The following is a 22,096-nucleotide window of genomic DNA, read 5'->3' on the forward strand; positions in this document are numbered from 1 at the left end:
TTGTTTTCTTGCCCCAGTATTGGAACTTTCATAGATTCCCATGCTTTTGTATCAGAATAGCAAGCAGTAAACCATTATAAACACATTTTTAAGCATGGGCGTATTTTGCGGATTCGCAATCCGCGAATTTGCGTATTTGCGTATTTGCGTATTGCGAAAATCCGCAAAATCCGTGAATTCTCGCGGATTTGCGTATTTTTGTGGGGGGGGGGGTGTTCGCACGGGTTTCTGCAAGTTCGCGAGGGTTTTGTACAATTTCGCAAATTGCAAACTTACTTGTCGGGTCGCCAGTTTTGCGAACTTGTTGTTTCTACGTGCCCAGCCTGTTTGCAAGGCTTTCTTCATCACTGCCACCCTCTGTTACCACTGGCACTCTCTTTGGTCACCCATGCCACCCTCTGGCTCACCCATGTTACCCTCTGTGTCATCACAGCACCCTCTGGTTCACCAGTGTACATTATTGAGGCAAAGCACTGCCATCCTGTCAACACTGGCACTCTGGTTCACCCATGCCACCCTCTGGCTGGCACACCCATGCCACCCTCGGTGTCATCACAGCACCCTCTGATTGACCAGTGAGTGTACATTATTGAGGCAAAGCAAAGCACACCTGCTAAGTGCTTTAAGTTTTGCAAACAACAACACCTGCCCTGCCCCAACTGACATTAATGAAGGCTGGCACCTGCTTGTCTGCTCCCTTTCCTTTTTGTTGCAATGTAAATTTTTTTTAACAGGATGCAATGGCATACTTGTAACTATTCTGTGACTGTCAGAGCAGGGTCACACAATAGTTGCAAGTAGGCAACCGGATTCTGGAGGGCCCCTTCAGGAAGCACTACAGGGAAATGGTTACAAATGATGAGCTCGAACTTTTGCAGCTGCTTGTTGGTTTTGCTTTTGCAAAACTCGTTTTTCGGTAATTTCGCCCTATTCGCGAGGCGCGGCGTCGTGCGAAATTGACCGTGGAAGCCGCGAACTCGTGCGAGTTACCACAAGGTTGACTATGGGCGCCGCCATTTTGTTTGCGTGACGTATTTCCGTTTCCGCCCGCTATGTGTAATCTCGCGCGATGAGCGCCTTGCGAATACAAGTTCGCACGAGTTCGCGAGAGAAATCGCGTGCGAACTTACTAACACGCACGTGTTCGGGCGGCCATCTTGTTTTTTATTCATTCATATATGTCTGGGCATGGTGTTTCTATCCTCTGTATATCTCTGCCATCCTTTGCTTGTTTTATTTTTTTTTTGATCTTTTAAACTTTTTTTCTATCCCTCTTGTTTTCTAGGTCTATATTTTTGTGTTTTAGTCTACTTTTGTTTACTTTTCAACTACTTTTTTAAACTTTTATTTCCTTCTTTTCTACTCTTATTCTTTTTCATTTTATCTCCTTACCTGCCCAGAACATGGTGAAGACAGCAGTCAAGCTGCCCAAGACGGCCGCCGCAGCCCGTGCCCGGCTCCCGAGTGGCCGCTTGAGGGCGGAAATGGTGGTGCCCCGGGAGATCTTCAGTCCTGAGGAGGTGGGCTCACTTGTTTATTATGTGCAGCGCCGTCTCCCCAGGACCATCGCGGCAGGCGGCAGGATCGCTGCCGGTTACACCAACAGCCAGGAGCGACGGAAGCGGTGGGGGCAGGTGTGCCTGGCCCTTTTTAACATCACGGGGGTCCAGCGCACCTATAATCAGGTGACCCACCGCTGGACCGACATCCTGGACCGGGAGCACGACCTGCTCGACCTGCTGGGAGTGGAGGTCCCGGGGCTTGGTGAGTAGTAGTAGCAATTTTTTCATCACTCGTCACTACTCTGTTTTTTCTCCTGCTCTGTGTGTTATATAATATTGCAAATGTTTGCTTTAACTTTTTTACAAAGAGCAATAATGCTGCTGATTACATTGATAGGAGAGGTAAATTAATATTTCAAAATCTTCTGTGCATTTCAGGTGCACTGCTCTCCTTCTCTGTGGCGGTGCCACTGCTTATTTGTTTTCTATTATGTGTTCATTTATTTGGGCTGAGTAATGTATGAGTGTACTTTACAGAACTGCGTAATGCTAGACACAAAGGGGCAGATTTACAAGCCCCTTGCGCCACGTTTACGCTGCCTTACCTGACGCACAGCGACGTAAACGTGGCGCGTCCCTGCGAGTCATGTACGACATGATGCATCTAGGGAGATGCGCCACGTTAAGACCTGGGCCTGCGCCACAATGGGAGCGTTCCCACGCAGGGGGAGGGGGGCGGGTGGCGGTCAGGCAGATGTGTGCCTCGCAAAAGTGCCTGCGTGAAATCTACAAGATTTAACGCAGGCACTTCCGCGACGCTGCTACGTCAATTCTTTATGCCTGCTTGCTTGAAGCAGGCGTAAGGACTGATGCGGTATGTTGAGTATTGGGCAGCCCTGAGCATTGCTAGAGTTGCATCGCGCCTGCAATGCGACTGTAGAGATGCACCCCTCTTTCGTCACGAGATGCGTCACGCATCTGCCTACCCTTGCGCCAGGGTTTGCCGCATTGTAATTGCGGCGCATCTGCCGTGACGCAAGGTTAGTTTTGCGTTACGCATTTGTTCTGGTGCACATCTGGAGGTGTCAGCTCAGAACTCGTAAGTATGCCCCTAAGTGTCAGATTAGCAATTACCTGCGCATCCCTGCAAAGTGTGAGGCACGCCAGCACCACCCATGGTGCGCCGTATTTTCAATGCGGCACGCCATGGTGCCAAAACATCACCGAAGCGTTACGCATCGGTGCCGTAAAGGCGGCTCATTGATGGAGTTGCGTTGCAACGATGGCGCAGCTCCAGCAAGGCTGCGTCAAGCCGTAAGTCTGCTTCATGCAGGCGCAGGGTTTCAGTGACGGATCATTGTCCTAAATGACTGATTGAAATTTTATCTATTCCCCATAGCCACTTTTAGCATGCGTTCCTGCGCAGGAACGCCCTCCCTTGCGCTGGAACGCTCCCTTATGGCGCAGGGCTTTAGAATGGGATGCATCTCCCATATGCGTCACGTTGTTAATATACGCCACACCATGGCGCCTCTCTTGTTGTGGCGCTGCGTCACAAAAGTGACGCAAGAACGGAGCAAAAGAGCTGCAAGGGGCTTGTAAATCTGCCCTTAGAGTAGAGGCTCAGGTGCAGTCCTTCCTTTGTAGCCCTCTTTTTGGCTGAAATAGTTGGTTCTTGTTCTTTCTAAATGTTTGATTTGGTTGACAAGGACATCGACACGCAGCAATCATCAATTTTTTCTGTTCTTTCTTTCATGTTGTACGTCAGGTCCGCCCAGGGGCAAGCGGACAGAAACAGTGGATGCAGTGGTTCCAAAGGAGGAGGATGCAGGCCAGGGCGGCGAGTGCTCCTTTGCTGGCCCCAGTAAGTTTTCATTTAAATATAGAGGACCTATTGTTGTCCAAGCGTTCCTAATTTAATTTTTTCGAAACAGTGTTTAGATAGGAGCAAAATCAATAATACTACTGTTGCAGGGACAAATCTTCACAAACCAAACTATGGACACGAAAGACCAGAGTCATAATATTTCAGAGTGGTGTGTTTGGCACACTGTATAAACCTGGTAGTGTCAGCGGCACATACTCCTCCTTGCAAAAATTACAAAACCTTTCGCTCAGTCACTCTAGTCTGGAGGACCAAAAAACCACAGAGTCTATTCAAGTTTAAAAGCTTCATTAAAAGTAAAAGTAAACACATATATTAAAATAAAGTTAGCTGGAAAAGGAAAAGTGCTTGCTGCTGAGTTGATGAGTAATGGAAGTTGGAACACATTTCTTGTGGTCGAGCCGAGCTTTCACCTGGTTTAGTTGATGTTGCTCTTGTCCGTAGAAGTCCAGCGTCTGCCTGTTCAGAGAAAAATGGTGTGTGTTAAAATTAAGCAAGCATTCATCAATTGTGACAAAGAAAAGCAGCAAGACAACAGCCTTCCCTGGAAGGAGGGACATTTTTACTTTAGACTAGAGTAGACAGTCAATTAATTTTTCTGTTGTTTTCAAATTTCTTCCTTCCTAAACCAAATACTAGTGAGTGGTGTAATCTAACAGTCTTAAATATATTTTTTAGGTGGAACATCTGGTGGCGGGGCCAGCTCGGACGTGATCGTGATCGACTCCGAGTCTGAGGACTACTCTGTGGAGGATGCGGCGCCAGAGGACAATCAGACTGTGAGGAAGCAGGCAGTGGTGGTGGCGAGTACAGGTAAGCTGGATCATGGTACTATCTGACTCTTAGATAGCTTATGATGTGTATCCAGTGCTGGCCCAGTGACAAATTACAATATGGTAATTACAGCAGGCTGGGACCGACAGACAGATAGAGGCAGAGAGAGAAGAAGACAGAAGGAGAGAGAGAGAGAGGGAGGGAGCCAGAGGGAGGGTGAGGGAGGGAGACAGAGAGAGAGAGACACAGCGAGGTAGAGGGAGACACAGGGAGACAGAAAGAGGGAGACAGAGAGAGAGAGAGAGAGAGAGGGAGGGAAACAGACATATCGCCTGGGCCTGGTGCAGATGATACGGTTGCTGGTGTGGTTAACAGCTCAGAGGAAAAGTCACTCACTTCTGCCAGATCTCTTTCATATGAAAGAGCACCAAACCATAAGCGCCCCACCTTGCCCCTCCATGCAGACGCCCATGATACTGGCCTGAATAGATTTGTACTGCGCTGGCTAGTTGCTAGTTGTACTGTGACACAACTTCCTGCTGAATCATTTTGTGTTAATCATATTTTTAAAGAGCATTCGTTACAGATTATGTCTTTCTTTCTTCTATAGTTGGTAATACTAAAACTGAAAAACCGAGCAGGAGTATGCTGGCTGTACTGGCCCGGCAACGGAGGCTGGATGCCACTGTTGCGCAATATCGCCGGCTGGTGGAAATGGAGGGGGACGACACGCACTCAAGTGCATCAAATGTTACATCTACTGCATCCTCCTCTGTGACCCCACGTTCTGCCGGTAAGCGCAGTGCTCCAGCCAACCAGAGGCGTGCTGGAAGACGCCACCGCCGAGCAGCAAAGGCTGCACCTCCTCACAGTACTGTAAAGGCACGCTTGCGCCGTGCACTCCGCAGAGTGTCCAACCTGGAGGCGGAGGTCAAGAAATGGGAGGAGTACAAAAAGGTGATGGAGGGCCTCCGCTTAGATCACGCCATGCTCCGGGAGGAGTACGATGCCCTGGCCCTAAGGCATGATGCCCTGGAGGCCAAAGTGAACAACCTGCATCCGTAGAGTGTCCCCTGCCCCTTTTTTAGAGACTTTTGGGGGGTGGGAATTGGGAGTTGGGTTTTTTGGGGACTTTTGATGGACTATTTATTTGTTGGGGTTAGGGAGGGTCTTGCGGGAGATTATTTTGTTAGGGATATAAATATACTTTTTCAAACTTTATCTGAGCATACCTGTTTTTTACTACTTTTGAGCCTGGTGGGTGGTGGTTTTGCAGTAAGTTCGTTTTACTGAACACTGTCATCGTGTTGGTTCACATGTAATAGGCCAAATGTTTTCCAAAGTAAATGCCTGTCACAGAGTTTGTTAATTCAAGAGCCCTAGGACTTTACTGCGAGTACCACTGACACTCTCTCGCCTCTCCGAACACTCCATTATACTACCTCCCATCCAAACGCTTATCTTACCTGTAATTTGTGTTTGAGAGCTGGCTCCACCTGGAATTCACAGTGTCCTAAGGCGTTCTGCAGCAGGGCCCCAACTGGAGTTTCCCGGCATGGATTTTCTGCAAAACAAAAGCAATCAACATTAGAAATGTGGCAGCGGTGCTCACACAACCCAAAAACCTAGAAGCCCCACAGACAGCACCCCTGAGACAGGCAAGCGAGCAATAATAACGCCTAAACGTTCACGTGTAATAGGCCAAATGTTTTCCAAAGTAAATGCCTGTCACAGAGTTTGTTAATTCAAGAGCCCTAGGACTTTACTGCTAGTACTACTGTCACTCTCTCGCCTCTCCGAACACTCCATTATACTACCGCCCATCCAAACGCTTATCTTACCTGTACTTTGTGTTTGAGGGCTGGCTCCACCTGGAATTCACAGTGTCCTAAGGCGTTCTGCAGCAGGGCCCCAACTGGAGTTTCCCGGCGTGGATTTTCTGCAAAACAAAAGCAATCAACATTAGAAATGTGGCAGCGGTAATCACACAACCCAAAAACCTAGAAGCCCCACAGACAGCACCCCTGAGACAGGCAAGCGAGCAATAATAACGCCTAAACGTTCACGTGTAATAGGCCAAATGTTTTCCAAAGTAAATGCCTGTCACAGAGTTTGTTAATTCAAGAGCCCTAGGACTTTACTGCGAGTACCACTGTCACTCTCTCGCCTCTCCGAACACTCCATTATACTACCTCCCATCCAAACGCTTATCTTACCTGTACTTTGTGTTTGAGGGCTGGCTCCACCTGGAATTCACGGTGTCCTAAGGCGTTAGGGGACTCGTCCACGTAAGTTTCTTCATTGTGCAGAATCCAGGCATCAGCATTATGGGTAATGGATAGGGTGAGTCTGGAGGAGGAGGACACAGGATAGACGACCAGGACTGAGTTCTTGTCAACTAACTGTTGTTAACCTGAGGAATGCTGCGGCATCAAAATCAAGACAGTTCTGTTGATGGGCTTGTTGTTTTATTGGTTGATTACAGTTTTGTTGGGAATGTGATGAAGCACTTGCTAAAGAAAGACAGACACACAGGAATAAAAGTGAATAAGGAGGACTAAATTTAAAATTAATGAATGATTGACTCATTTTCAGAACTCGCTGTCAGGGAAGCAGAACTTGTCCTCATACTCTGCTAAATCATCAGTCGGGGTTACTTCTAGTAACTGAGGAGAACTTTCCTCAGGTAGGTCGGTGTCCTCTTCTTCCTGCGTGGATTCTCGTACTCTGTAATCTGGTGGTATGAAGTGCTGGTTCATCTTTATCAAGGTGAGCCGCTCCACATTTGCGGGCAAGAGGCGGGACCTTTTGGAAGTCACAATGCCACCAGCAGAACTAAAAACACGTTCTGAAGACACGCTTGCGAGGGGGCAAGACAAGTAATTGATAGCCAGGTTGGTGAGCTCTCGCCATATTTTTCTTTTCCCATGCCAATACGCCAATGGATCCTCAGTAATATTGACCTCTGTTGAGTCATCCAGATAGGCCTGCACCATTGAAAGAATGTCCTCCCGGATTCCTGTACTTTGCACTTCTGTGTCCTTTCTAGGACAAGGAAACCCTGGCTGAGTTTGCCAACCCGCTTCAGACATATCGCCTGGGCCTGGTGCAGATGATACGGTTGCTGGTGTGGTTAACGGCTCAGAGGAAAAGACACTCACTTCTGCCACAGGCACAGATGCAGAAGTGCTTTTTTGGGACGCCTGATGGCCTGCTGATTCACTAGTAGTACTGTCTTCTCCTACAGTTTCCTTCCGCTCTCTTTCAAAACGAATGGCTGACTGAGCTAGCCAACCTTTGTACTCTGTAACATCCGATGTTTCAAAAGGAATTATTACTTTGCCAAACAATGGCTTTTTGTAACGTGGATCCAGAATAGTAGCACAAATGTAGTGCTGTTGTTTCTTGATTTTTACAAGCCGTTCATTGCTAACTAGGCGTTGTAATAATCTCTGCGCCAACTCATGTGCTTCGTTCTTTCCAACGTCCTTTAATTGTGAAGACACCACCTTGACTTGGTGCTCGATCTTCAGCAACAATGGGATAGCTTTGCTCAAAGAACAGTCCTCCCTGCTGACGTCACGCGTGAAGACCTCAAAAGGACGAAGCATGTCTGTCAGGCTTTTAACTAGCTGCCATTGCTCCACCGCTAGCATCATTTCTGTGGTATCACCACCCACCACCAAGGAAGAGGTGTGGCGCCGCGGCCAGGGCGACTGACGCTGGAATCTGGGGACCACGGTTCGATCCCCGGCTCCGGCGGCAGGTTAGCCCAGCACCATGTGACTCTGGGCAATAGCTTGCTTAATCTTCCCGACGGCCCCCAGCGCCTAGAGACCCTTACGGGTGATTGTGCGCTTTACAAATGTGGACCACCCAGGTTGTAGAAATACTCATTGACTACTGGAAACAGCTCATGCAGACGCTCAAGCATGTAGAAGGTTGAGTTCAAACGTGTTGCCACCTCCTGGATAAGTGCTTTCACTGGCATTCTACGTTCATTTTGCTTGCGCCTCAGCTCCTTCCGGGCCTTAAAAGAATGGTTGAAATGTGTGCATATTCTTCTGCAGATGGTCAGTGTTTTGTCGACTGCACGTTCTTTTTTCAAAAAATTTTGCACAACAAGGTTGATACAGTGCGCCAAACACGGCACTCTGAAATAGAAACCGTCCTCCATGGCCCTAACTACATTGCTGCCATTATCTGTAGAAACATAACCAACCTTGCAATGTCTTGGGGGCAGCCATTGCGAGACCTTTTTGTTAAAGTCAGCCAAAATGTTGACTGCAGTATGACTTTTCTCCATGCCAAACATGGCTAATGTTGCATGTTTACGAGCACCCTTAAAAATCTCGACCAAGTCACCACCTGCATTTATCTGTTTTATGACTCCTGAAAAAGAGACCCAGTGTGCAGTGATGCACATGTAATCAAGGGCTTGGCAACTGGTCCACATGTCTGTTGTCAGGTGTATAGTGTGAACAGTACTCTTCTGCAAAGCTGCCCCAACCAACTCAAGCACCTCTTTATGTAGTGCTGGAACAGCAACCCTGGCAAAATAGAACCGGCTAGGAACCTTCCATTTAGGGGCCAGTGTTGCCACGAGTTCAAGGAAACCCACACCTTCGACAAACGAAAAAGGGAGAAGGTCCACCGCTAGCATTTTAGCCAGCTTAGTGTTATACAGGCGTACAGTTGGGTGGTTGCGTTGAAATTGCACATCTGAGGAGAACATGCCTGAAATGGTGCGCTGGACAAATTTACGGGATGATGCTGATGCCTTCTTCGACCCACTTCTGATCAGTGTTGACATTTTCCGCATTGGTGTGTCTCCGAGACTCTCAGTGTGCCTCCTATGTGTTCCGGAGGGTGTGGTGCTGCCAGGGGTACTGGGTGCAACCGGACACATGTCTGACGCTTCTTCTACCTCCCCGTCATCTTCAGATGAAACACCTAGTATGGGTATATTTTGGCCACTTGCCCTTTGGGATCGCTTTCCCTTGACGTTTGCTAGGTGCGGAAACCATTCAACAGCGTGCTTTCTTTCAAGATGACCTATCTGGCCTCCGTTTCCATAGTTGGTACCAGTCTTACCACGGCTAACGCTAGTCTTACAAATGCAACAAACGGCTATGTTATCATACTTTTCATGGACACTAAAAAAGTTCCAAACTGGGGACTGGAAACTTCTGGTTTTGCCGCACGAGGTGATACTGCTGCCAATGCCAGATGAAGCAGTGGTGGATGAGCCTTGCAGACATCTACTGGGTTGTGCAATTATTGCAGCAACCTTACTTGAGGGAGTCGAGCTGGATGGAGTCCCCCTCTGGGGAGAAAATATGGGAGCTGTAGGTTTTGTTGAACTTGTTGTACTACTTGACTGCGTTGGTGGTGCTACCAGTGCCACGTCGCCAGGGTCACGCTCAGCATGACGTCGGGATAGGGTATAAATGTCTGTCTGCTGCATGGCCGGTGTGGCTGGAATGACGTGTGTGATGACTAGGTCATTGCTGTCATCCTGTTCATCAACATCAGAATGAACCACTTCATCAAGTCCGACGTTCGGATCCATAAGTATGAGCTTTCCGGGGCCCTTCCTTTTAACATTTGATACCTTTCGCAGCTCATGGTGTGCCTCCCTCTCAGACGTCGGAGATGGTTGCCAATCTAGATCCAGATCATCATCTGATGGAGCGGGGCTTGAAGAGGAACTTCTACACACCCTCCTTGATCTTTTCCTTGCTGGGGAGCTGGGAGAAAATGAATCATCAGGAGGAGTGGCTTCGTCTTCCTGACATGATACCCCGGCTCCAAAGTCAATTTCCTCCTGTGCCCCTACTTCTGGAAGAACAACCATTGTGGGCACTTGCACCGCTCCATGCGCCGCTACATGGGCATCTTCACTGACCTCTACTTGCAAGTCTCCATGGACCTCTCCTTCTCGGTCTTCTCCTTCTCGGCCTTCTCCTTCTCGGCCTTCTCCTTCTCGGCCTTCTCCTTCTCGGCCTTCTCCTTCTCCTTCTCGGCCTTCTCCTTCTCCTTCTCGGCCTTCTCCTTCTCGGCCTTCTCCTTCTCGGCCAGCTCCTTCTCGGCCAGCTCCTTCACAGCCAGCTCCTTCACAGCCAGCTCCTTCACAGCCAGCTCCTTCACAGCCAGCTCCTTCTCGGACAGCTCCTTCTCGGACAGCTCCTTCTCGGACAGCTCCTTCTCGGACAGCTCCTTGCGCATGTACTTCTGCTTGTACTAGTAGCCCATGCAGTTGTTGTTGCGGCTTTGGTTGTTGAATAGTACTTGTGAGATGAGTTACAACCTGTGTTGATGGTGTGCTGCTAATTTCTTGCGATGAACCAACATCACTGGTCGTTGGTGATTCAACAACTAAACAGGCTACCTGTGCAGCACTCATGGTGGGCCTTTGTTTTTTTTTTTGTTTTTCCCCAAAAAATGTATTGGTTGAGCCACCAGTCTCCTTGGTAAGTGGTGCCACTTGCTTCTTCTTCTCCTTAGTAGAGACATCTTTCTTGCAAGAGGACCTACGGGCACCTCTTTTTGGAGCCATCTTCTTCAGATGTCGGAACAACAGGCCGCAGCAGGACTTCTTCCTGGCACTGATGCTCAACGATGATGCAGAGTTTTGTGCACCTAAAAGCAAACGAAGACAGAGGAACATCAGTAAATATATGTTGCTTATGTAGCGCTTCAATAAACAGTTTGCAAGTAGGCATTTATGAATACACACGTGCACAGTGCACACCACACAATATGGAAATTTCAAAATTAGGATTTGCTAAATTTTTGGGAAACAGGAATTTAACATTGATCCAAGAGAGCACACACAGAGAGGGTTGTACTTTCATGTACCCCTGACTCCGCCTGGGCACATTGGGTGAAAGCAAGGCACAATGGGTGCAGGCCTATATCTCAAAGTTCACTGCCTGCCTTCAAAATGGCCGCTTGACCCCCATCCACATGGCCAGGACCATGCCTCAAAATGGCCACCACCAACATAGCCAGCCCCCAACCCCTACTCCAAAAAGTCAAAAAAACACAACACAAATCAAATCACCACAATCCAATGCCATCCATCAAGTTTCAGAAGGCTTATGCTGCCTGCTGGTGGTTTTCCGGTGCAAAATTGCAATTTTTACAATTTCGCGAGTGCGAGATTGTTGTTTCACGGCGCGAACGTGGCGAAAAACCAGCAAAATCCGCGAACAGACAGATTCTGGGCCCCCTGGGCATAATGGATGACATCAGAGCACACTGGGTGCAGGCCTATGGCACAAAGCACACAAACTGGCTTAAAAATGGCCCCTAGACCCCCACCCACACGGGACCAGGCAATAAAATGGCCCCCACCCACATAGCAAGCCCCCAACACCACCTCAAAAGTCGTAAAACACACAAAAATCACCACAATCCAATGCCATCCATGCCCTGGCCAGAATCATGTTAAAAAAAAAATTCAACAAAACAGTTGTATCATGCATGCACCCATAACTAAGCCTGGTGGTTTTCAATTCATGTGCAGAATTGTAATTTTTACAATTTCGCGAGTGCGAGATTGTTGCTGCGCGGGACACGAGCAGTGCGAACACAAGCAAAAACATCCTCAGCTCGCGAACTTGCAGATTTTCCCCCCAAAAAAGTCGAAAAAAAAGCAACACACACAAAAATCACCACAAACAAACAACATCAACTTACTTCTTTGTCAAATCAAATTTCGAATCCAAAAGTAATCCAAAAGGCCTCAAATCCAAATATCCAGCAGCAACCACAAAAAGTAATCCTTCCCAGTCAAGATCGAAATCAAAGTGGCCAGGAAATGGAATAAGCAATGGGAGGAGCTTGCTGGACAGGAACAGGAAGTTGGAGACTGGGGCACTTCCTTCACCCACCCCTATGGGAGGATCTTGCTGGACAGGAACAGGAAGTTGGAGACTGGGCCACTTCCTTTACCCCTCCCCTTGTAATTTTTGTACTTTCGCGAGTGCGAGATTGTTGCTGCCCGCGCCGCGGACCGCGAGCAGTGCGAACACAAGCAAAAAATCCACTTCGCGCGGATTTGCGTATTCTCGCCACATCCGCGAGAGTTCGCGGATTGCGGATTCTCCGAAAATACGAAAAATCCGCGAGCGTAACGGATTTTACGCCCATGCTTGTGACATTTTGTAAATAAGTACCTCATAACATTAGAAATGAAATCACAAAATGTGTTACCAAAGGAAGGTGGGATAGAAAGGAAAGCTCACCAATCACTTGAAGAGGTTCCTCAGGACAGCCTGGTCCACTGCTACATCATCCTGCTGCGATGATTCCAAGCAGTAATTCTTAGTGAAAGTGTGCACGCTGCTCCAGGTAGCAGCCCTGCAAATGTCCTTTATATGTACCCCCGCAAAGAGGGCTGTTGAAGATGCCACTGATCTCGTTGAGTGAGCACGGATCCTGCCCACCAGAGGTTTTCCTGCTATGTTGTGGCAATGTAGAATAGCACTCGAAATCCATCTAGAGATCCCCTGTTTGGACAGAGGAAGACCTTTGCTTGGACCACCAAGGGCAATGAACAATTGCCAAGTCTTTCGAAATTCCTTGGTACGGTCTAAGTAAAATTTTAGACATCGTTGTACATCCATAGTGTGCAATGTCTTCTCCGCTGGAGTGACTGGGTTTGGAAAAAATGTCTTTAGAATTACTGGTTCATTTAAGTGAAAGTCTGTAGGAACTTTAGCAATGAATCTTGGATTCATCCGCAAGATGACCGTGTTCCGTTTGAACTGTAAAAACGGCTCTTGGATAGTAAGAGCCTGCAACTCCCCCACTCGCCTAGCCGATGTGAGGGCTAAGAGCAGAGCCAATTTCCATGACAAGTATTTCAAGTCTGAGCGGTGAATCGGCTCAAATGGTTCCTTCATCAGTTGAGCCAGGACCAAGTTCAAATGCCAAGTTGGAGGAGGAGGTCTCACTGGCGGATATACCCTGAACATGCCTTTGAGGAATTGTTTGACGATTCTTGAAGACCACAATGAAGGACCAGAGTCAGATCTCCTGAATCTTGAAATTGCCGCCAAATGGACCTTGATCGTAGAATGGGTCGGATTGGACTTTGCTAGCGAGAGCAGATAAGGCAGGAGTTGATGGGGTTTTGAAGTAAAAGGATCAACCTTTTCCTTTTTACACCAATTACAAAACCTTTTCCATTTTAATCTGTATGTCTTGTTTGTTGAAGGTGCTCTCGCCTGGGAAAGGGTGTCCTTGATCTCCTTGGAAAGAGGGACATTCATGAATTCTCGCTGGTCAGGAGCCATGCAGTCAGGTGTAATGATTTTGGGTCTGGATGCCAAACCTGTCCTCCGGACATTGTCAGAAGATCCGGAACGTCCTCCACAAGAAATGGAGGAACTAGCCACAGCAGATGTAGTTCTGTGAACCAAAATTGTCTCGGCCATGCTGGGGCTATTAGGAGTATTTTGCATGGTTCCGTCTTCATCTTCCTGATGAGGCGTGGAATTAGGGGAATTGGTGGAAACGCATAAAGAACCCTCCCCGTCCAGGCTATCGACAGGGCATTGCCCAATGAGTCTTGATGGTGGAACCTGCTGGCGTATAACCGGCATTTCTTGTTGGTTGGGGTTGCAAATAGGTCCACCTCCGGTGTGCCCCATGTTTGAAACAGTAGATCCAGAACCTGCTGTTTTAGTTCCCACTCGTGACTGACTGAGGATAACCTGCTCAGTCTGTCGGCGCCTTCGTTCAGCACTCCTGGTAAGTGCTCCGCCTTTAGTGAAATTCTTTGAAGAATTGACCATTCCCATATCTGTTGAGCTTCTCTCGACAAGAGGAGTGATCTCGTTCCTCCTTCTTCTTTCACATAATGCATAGCTGTGGTGTTATCCGTCCTGATGAGCACTTGTGAACCCTGGAGTCGCAGAAGAAATGCTTGAAGAGCTAGTCTGATCGCTCTCAGCTCCAACAAATTGATATGCAGTTTTTGCTCACGAAGAGACCAATGGCCGCTGACCTGCAGATACTGCATCACTGCACCCCATCCCTCCAATGACGCATCCGTCGTTAGTATTTGAGGCGATGGTACACTTGCGAAGGATAGACCTTGGCACAAATTGTCGTGACTTGACCACCAAATCACTGCCTTCTTCATCTCCCGAGTGACAACCACCTTGTCCTCGAACGATCCGTGCACTTGTTTCCATTGGAGGTCCAGTTGTTCCTGCAGGGGACGCATCCGCAGTCTGCAGTGTGGAATTAAGGGAATGCATGATGACATCACCCCTAGCAGCGATTTGTAACTGCGTACATAAAGACACCTTTTTACCTGAAGGTTTCGTGCCAAACGTTTCAGTTTCTCTATCCTCTCTTGAGTAGGAAATGCCCTCGAGAGCTTTGAATCTAACACTGCTCCTAGGAACCGTGCTCTTCTTGAGGGCAGCAGCGTGGATTTTTCTCTGTTCAAAGTGAGCCCCAGATTCTGGAACAGATTGGTGCAAGCCTGCACAGCGTCCTGCGCTAACTTTCTGGATGGGGCCTTCAGTAACCAATCGTCCAGATAAGGGAATACCTGGAAGTGGTTCCTTCGCAGAAATGCTGCCACCGGTGCCAGCACCTTCGTGAAAATCCTTGGGGCAGAGCGAAGTCCGAACGGCAGAACCCTAAACTGAAAATGGCTCTTGGCTACTGTGAAGCGTAGGAACCTTCTGTGTGCTGTGTGAATCGGGACATGGAAGTACGCGTCCTCCAGATCGAGCGTGGCCATGAAATCCCCCGGGCTGATCATCTTCAATATATCCTGTAGGGATACCATCCGGAAGGATAGGGAGACGAGATAGGTATTTAGCTCCCTGAGGTCTAAGATGGGGCGCCATTTCTCCAGCGTCTTTCTCACCAGGAAGAACCTGGAATAGAAACCTTGGCCCTGTTGTTTGGAGGGGACCGGCTCTATCGCCCCTTTGCGGAGCATGTGTCGTACTTCGAGCCTTAGGTGACGCAGATGTTTTGATGGAACGGCTGCCGGGGGCCTGGGTGGAGGAACTTCCATAAATTCCAAAGTATGTCCTCGCCTTATGATATTGATCACCCAACGGTCCGATGTTATTTTGGACCAATTTTGAAGGAATTTTGACACCCTGCCTCCAACTGGTGATTTCTTGGAGGAGGGAACAGTAGGCAGAGCCAGGAGGCCGCTATTGGCGCTTGGACGTGTCCCGTCTACGGGCAGCCTGCTTGCCCTTATTGTAAGGCCTCGAATAACCCGAAGATTGACCTTGCCTTTGCTGGTATGACTGGCGATTCTGCTGGTATCCTGAGCTGTTCGAAGAATAGCGTTGTTGCTGTTGTTGGTATGAACCTCTATAACCACCTCCTCTGCCTCTCGAACCTCTGAAGGGAGATTTGCGATATTGGAGGGTACCTAGAGACCTGACTGTTTCTGTGTCTTTTTTGATCTCTTGAAGAGTATCATCTATCAATTTCCCGAATAGGGCTTCGCCATCGAAGGGCAGATCAAGGACCTTGTTCTGAATTTCCGGTCTAAACCAAGTCGCTTTCAGCAACCCTTGGCGTCTTAGCACTGCCGCTGCTGCCAACGCCCGAAAGGACGTCGTGGCAATGTCCATGGCACAGTCTATAATTTCCATAGAGGCCGCCTCGCCCTCTTGTAAAGTCTTCTTCGCTTCCGCCACTGACTCAGGTGGAAGCTGTTCCAGATATGGAGCTACATCACACCATAATTGGCGATCATATCGTCCTAATATCGCCAAAGCATTGGCGGCACGTATCAGCAGGCTAGCCATTGATGAAAACCGCTTGCCCGTGTTATCCAGTCGACGTCCATCCTTGTCAGGAGGTGCCGTTAAAGGAGCAGAGGGGTTCCGCGACTTCCTCTGTGCTGCCTGTGAGATGACAGAGTCAGGTTTCGGATGGCCCGTCAGCGCTGCAGGTCCATCATCTGGTGCTTTGTACTTCTTATCTAGACGCGGTAGTACAGGGACCACCGTCGCTGGGTTTTTCATAGCTTTCAAACCTTCGTCCCACAAATGATCCACAATTGGAATCGACCTTGTCACCTTGCGGTGTGTTTCCTTGAAATCATACAAGAAACAGTCCGTGGTTTGAGTGGGCATTACCAGCTTAAATCTCCCGGCTGCACGTTCCATCAGCTGGTGAAAACTGCCGATGTCAGCAGGAGGTGAGTCCACCAAGTCTGGATGAGGAGAAGCTTGGTCTGGGATGACGTAGTCATCATATTCATCTCCATCATGATCCGACTCTTGGTTCTCATTGGATGATTGATCATCATCGCCATCCCCATCCGGGTCATCGACTGGCTCTGACGGAGCCTGAGGCACCGGCCGATGAGGTTGAGGTGGCGTCTGTATCGGAGGTATCGGAGTAACTACAGATGAGGGGTTCCCCACTGGTGTCGAAGGAGCAGACCTACGTGGTGTTGGTCTTTCTGCTCTTGATTTATAGTCCTGCAACATCTTGTGGAGGTCATGCAGGAATGTTGTGGGAACCGAAGTCATGTCCTGTTGTACATAACCCTCAGAGTGGGCCATGTGATGATAGTCTACATCCCCTTGGTCATAGGCACCTTCTGAGTCTGTCTCTTGACTCTTGATCAGTAGCTGAGACGGGCTATTGGCATAGTCAAAAGCATCCTGTCCGTCTTCCTCAGATTCTCCCTGGTCCAAAAACAAGGTTGGTGGTAAAGGGGTCACCCTTCTCGGAGATGTCATCTCAGGAGTGATTCTCGTTATTGAAACCGTCACTCGTCTCTCCGTAGCCAGTATTGTCGATGGTTCCGTCGACGCCGGAGATATCTTCGTCGACGATATTGGAATTACCGATGTCGTCGTCGACACCGCCGTCGACGAGCCCGCCGACGTTGTAGATATTGTTGTCGTCGTCGATGCACTCGTCGACGACACCACCGTCGTCGATACCGTCGACGACGCCGTCGTCGTCACCGCCGTCAACGATGGTTTTCTCGTCGACGATGTTAATGCAACCGTCGACGACGTCTTCGTCGACGACGTCTTCGTCGGCACATCTCCCGTCGACACTGCCGTCAACGATACCTTCTTCGACGACGACGACGAAGTCTTCGTCGACGAGTCTCCCGCCGACGAGCCCGTCGACGGGACCAACTGGAGTTTTGGCTTCATTTTCGTCGTCGACGGACCCACCGTAGACGATGTCTTCGTCGTAGAGGACTTAGAACTCCTCTCTGAAGAATGTGAGGAGGGTTTTTTGAAGGCTGGGTCTGTCTTCTAACCCTTAGGAGGCGAAACCAGTTCTGCCTTATCCTTCCCACTGCGGTGGGGGGAACTTTCTGAACCCCGGCTATCAGACTCTCTGGGGGTCTTTTTTGAAGCCTTTGAGGGGCGCCCAACAGAGGAAGATGAGGAACCTCTACCCCTTTTTCACTGACCTTTTTGAGGAAGCAAATGAAGAAGATTCCTCCTCATCATTGGAAACTCCAAGTTTCCTCTCCTTCTGCCTCTGTAGCCATGTAAGCAGTCTTCCAGCACGATCTCTCAAGGTCTTGGTGGAGAGAGTGCGACAAATTTTGCAGTCCTCCGCCTTGTGATCCGGATAAAGGCAGTAAATGCAATCCTTGTGTTTGTCCTCCACAAACAGCCTTTTCTTCCCACAGGTGGAACAGGGCTTGAAAAGGGCTTTCTTTTTCTCAACTTCAGACATCCTTAAGAAGAGGAGAGATCTTGGAAGTAAAACTGAAGAAATTCTGAAGAAAAAACTGTAGAAATCTACTTGAAAGAGTTGAAATAGAGCAGAGCTCAATGGAGACTCCCTAGCACAACGTGCAGTAGAAAATCTGAGGCTCTGAGGTTCCTTCAGGAAGGTTCCAGGGGTGAGGCTCTTCTGATTGGCTGATGCCTAAGATTTGGTCTCTTTTACAAAAAGAGGCTGATATGTTACAAAAAGGAATGAGGCCTGGGCCTTTCCTTTCTCTTTTGTACCTACTACTATGGTATTTTTTATTACCGAGACTCCCATTCCGACGACGGGGAATGATACAAAAGCATGGGAATCTATGAAAGTTCCAATACTGGGGCAAGGATATTAAAATCCCCACATATTAATAATGGAGTCGGACAGGAGGCAAGCTCAACCTCAAGATCTACCCAAATGTTAGTGTCGTCTTGATTCGAACCATAGATAGTCGCAATCCTAAGCCCCGTATTTAGTGCAACAATCACCCATCGTCCCAATGTATCCGTCATTGCCTGCTTCACAGTGCCAATATGATGTCAAATAAATATAGCAACTCCTCTTATTGTTTTTTTGTGAAGAACAAGCAACCATCTCGTACCCTCTTATCTGAAGGACATCTTTGTTACTCCAAGGAATATGGGTCTTCTGTAAACAAATAATAATCTCTGGGTTCCAGAACAGCAAGATCTCATTTACCTTGGCCCTTTTTATTCTATCATTCAGTCCTCCCACATTAACTGAGCAGATTCACATGTTATCCATAGCCGTCTATGAAAGGCAACTCTCTATATTGCATACTATATTCAATGTTTCTCCAGGATCCAGCATTTCTCCCAGTTTCAACGTACCTTGTATGGCTTTTTTCCCCCTTCAAACTGCCCGAAGCTTCCTCTGGGGCTGTTTCCTCCCTCCTGACCCCAGAACCCCAATCCCAAGGCCCTGCCTACCCCACCAACCCACAACCTCCCGCTAGAAGCTTCCAGACCCATGGTCTGGTGTGTGATGTAGCTGCCCACACCACAAATTGGGAAACTCCCCTCTATATTATTTATATCCTTCAATAAAATAAACATACACCCCACCTAGCACCTAAAATGCCATGAAGTAGAGAGACAGTATACTCCCACTAACCTAACCTTATTGGCATTTTACACCTAAATTACCTACAATGGAGCAGAAGGATAGACCAAGTGAGAATAAAGTAAAGTGGGGGAGAAAAAAGAAGAAGTCTTATATATTTCCTTGTTACTCAAATACTTTCCCTTTTTTTCTCCTAAACCTCCGCCCCACCAGGCCAAAAGCTCAACATCTAGATCTTCCCATTTATCTCAGCCAAGAATTCTTTGGTTTTTATTTCGAATATGAAAAACCGGGACCTATCACCAACAATAACTTTAGGTTTGTCAGGATTCATAAGGTAAGCCTGTGTACCCTTTGCCTAGAAAGGGTTGAGCATCTGTCGTAACTTCAAGCGTCTTTCAACGGTTACATGACAGAAATCTGGCCGGGTGAAAAACTCTATACCGTTAAGTTGGTGTTTGTTATCTGGTCTGGCTTTTTCAAATATGATCTGCAGGAGATGATACTTCCCAAAATAGACAATCACGGTTCTGGGCCTAGCATCCGCTCCTTTAGGGTACTTCAAAACCATAGGGACTCGTGAGCCAATTGAATTTCCTGGCCCCAGTTTTATCCTTCAACTCCGGAAAAGCCTTTGCTAGTAAGTAAACCATATTGAGGCAGATGTCTGCCCCTCCTTTATCCTCTGGAATACCCAGGAATTGCAGGTTGTTCCTACACTGGCAATTCTCATGATCTTCCAGCTTCCACTGGCTATCAGTTAATCTAGCAACATGTGACTCGGTCTGGAGTTGGGTTGCCTCAGTATCAGTCTCAAAATTTCCAGTTCTTGTCTCCAGTTCTGTTAGTCGGTCTGAGATCTCACCACATACTTTGGCGATTTTCTGAACTGACCCCTGCACCTTACGGATAGCTGCCTGAGAGCGTCTTTTATATAGTCTAGTCTACTCTCGGTGTGCCAAAACCGATTGGAGGATGGCATCCAGAGTTGCGGAAGGAGTATTTTCAGAGCCTAGTACTTTATCCCCCAAATCCCCAATCAGTAAATTGGATGGTGTATAATCCCAGTTTAGAACTTTCTTTTTCTTTCCCCTTGCAAAACCAGGAGGGCCAGCCGCCCTGCTGGCCCTTCGCAGAGTTGCGGCAAAGTCCCTTCTGCTGGTATCTGGTAGGCTCTCACTCTCCCCATCACTCAAGCTTGTTAGGCACAGGAATTCACTAGTGACCTGGTATCATCCGATAATGAGTAGAAGTATTCGGTTACTTCTACATCTGTATCGCTCATTTGCTGGCTACTTTGCTTGCTGGAGTTAGAGCCTAGCAGACTTGGATTTGGGGACCCAGTTTTAGTCATTTTAGCCAGGATTTTCTTTCCTGATTTATTTTGCAGAGGGTCTTCAGAAAAATGTGTTATGTAAGGTGATTGAGTTAGTTGTACTTCTCCTTCCCCCATTTTATTGGCTGCAGTATCTGCATTATCAATAGGTAGGGCATTTGAACACTCAACTTTGGCTCTCCCATTATCAGTATCAAGCAACAGGTCTCTGGTCTTGTTTTCCCCTACCAGATCTCTCCATATCAAGGGAAGGCTGACCTCATGCTCTGCCAATTCAGCTTGACCCAGCAGTGTTTCTCCCCCCACTTTTGCATTTACCTGGTGGGTTGAAGAGACTGCTGAGTTCCTCCTTTCCGCATCCCATCCTGCTCTGGTGTCTCAGTCCCTGTGCGTCCTTCAGCTTCTTAGAACCGCTAAGCAGTTCCACAATTGTCGGGCTGGGCAACCGTGGCTGGGGCACATCTCCTTTCCCTTTCCTGTCAAGCGCATCCTTCCGGATCATGGTCTGCCCACGGTGTCCGGGTTGCCGAGACATTCCTGCCGCTGCACATCTCTGCTGCTGAATGAGTAGTCGACGATGCAGCTCCCAGAATCGGGCTTCCACCTGTCGAGCTCACCACAGCTTTGCCGCGAGTCGTTGGGGACCCTTCAGTTTCATGCTGCTCGAATGACTCCAGGGTTGTACTCTGGAGCAGCAGTGACCAGAACTCAGCATCCTGTAAGTATGTTGCCTGGTTAGTACTAATTCCTGCTGCTTCGCAGCTGCCTTACATGCCTGAGTACACCTATGGATCCTCTCCTGTAGTTCCTCTAGTGAAAGTTCTAAAACCATCAGAAGCATCCTTTTTTTACTGCCGGTAGGGACATTCTCAAGAGGGTCTCACGGGGTAATGGAGATTAGCGCTGCAAGCGATGACCTAACCAGTCGCCATCTTGCTCCTCTTACAGATGCCATTATCTAATGTATAAATGCTTGAAGAAAGTGTATTGATGCTATTGTCGACCAAGGCAAGGACTTTTTCTAAATAGGCTTGATCAATTTGGCGCAGAAGAAGCGCTGCCTCTATCTGCCGAAGTTTCCAAACTTCATTGTAAGCTGCATAGATAAACCGCTTAGATCTAGGAATCCTAGGTCCTAAAATACAATCAGCCATATTGATGTCGCTCGACAAGAGGGATAAGTGTTGTTTTACTGACGACAAAGTGCAGTGTTCCAACCATTGTTGGCACAATTCACCTACCGAGTATGTGGTAACCAAATGTGAATATGGATAACGAGGATCTGGTCTAGTCTGTGTGAAACTAGGTGTTACATTATAAAAATGTAGTTGACATGCATTTGAATTTATGTGCCCCACCAACCACCAGATAAATCAATTTAAGAGACATTGAAAGTGAAATTTCTAATCAATGTCTGTAATACATTGACCGTATAATTTGTTTGAGCACTCCAATTGTCATATTCTGCTAATGACGGAATGGATGGGATATTCAAATTTTTGCAGTTGTCAAGCCAGAGCTAGTGGTTTGCTACACTGTATCATTTAAAAATAAAATTTGAGTGGGATCAGGCAAGCACGATGCAAAGCTTCAGTACCTTGAACCTGCCTGAACTTAGTGCCCCAAAAGAATTTTAAATCAATTGTATATTTCCAGTGATCATAACCCTGTGTGGCCAATTTAATACTAAAAGAGTTGGAATAAATCAATTATGTGTGGGTCAAGATGAATTTGGATTGAGATGATGAATGCAGTTTAAAGAAATAGGAT

The sequence above is a fragment of the Lissotriton helveticus genome, chromosome 2_1 (genome assembly GCF_964261635.1).
Source record: "Lissotriton helveticus chromosome 2_1, aLisHel1.1, whole genome shotgun sequence".
NCBI classification, from domain to species: Eukaryota; Metazoa; Chordata; class Amphibia; order Caudata; family Salamandridae; genus Lissotriton; species Lissotriton helveticus.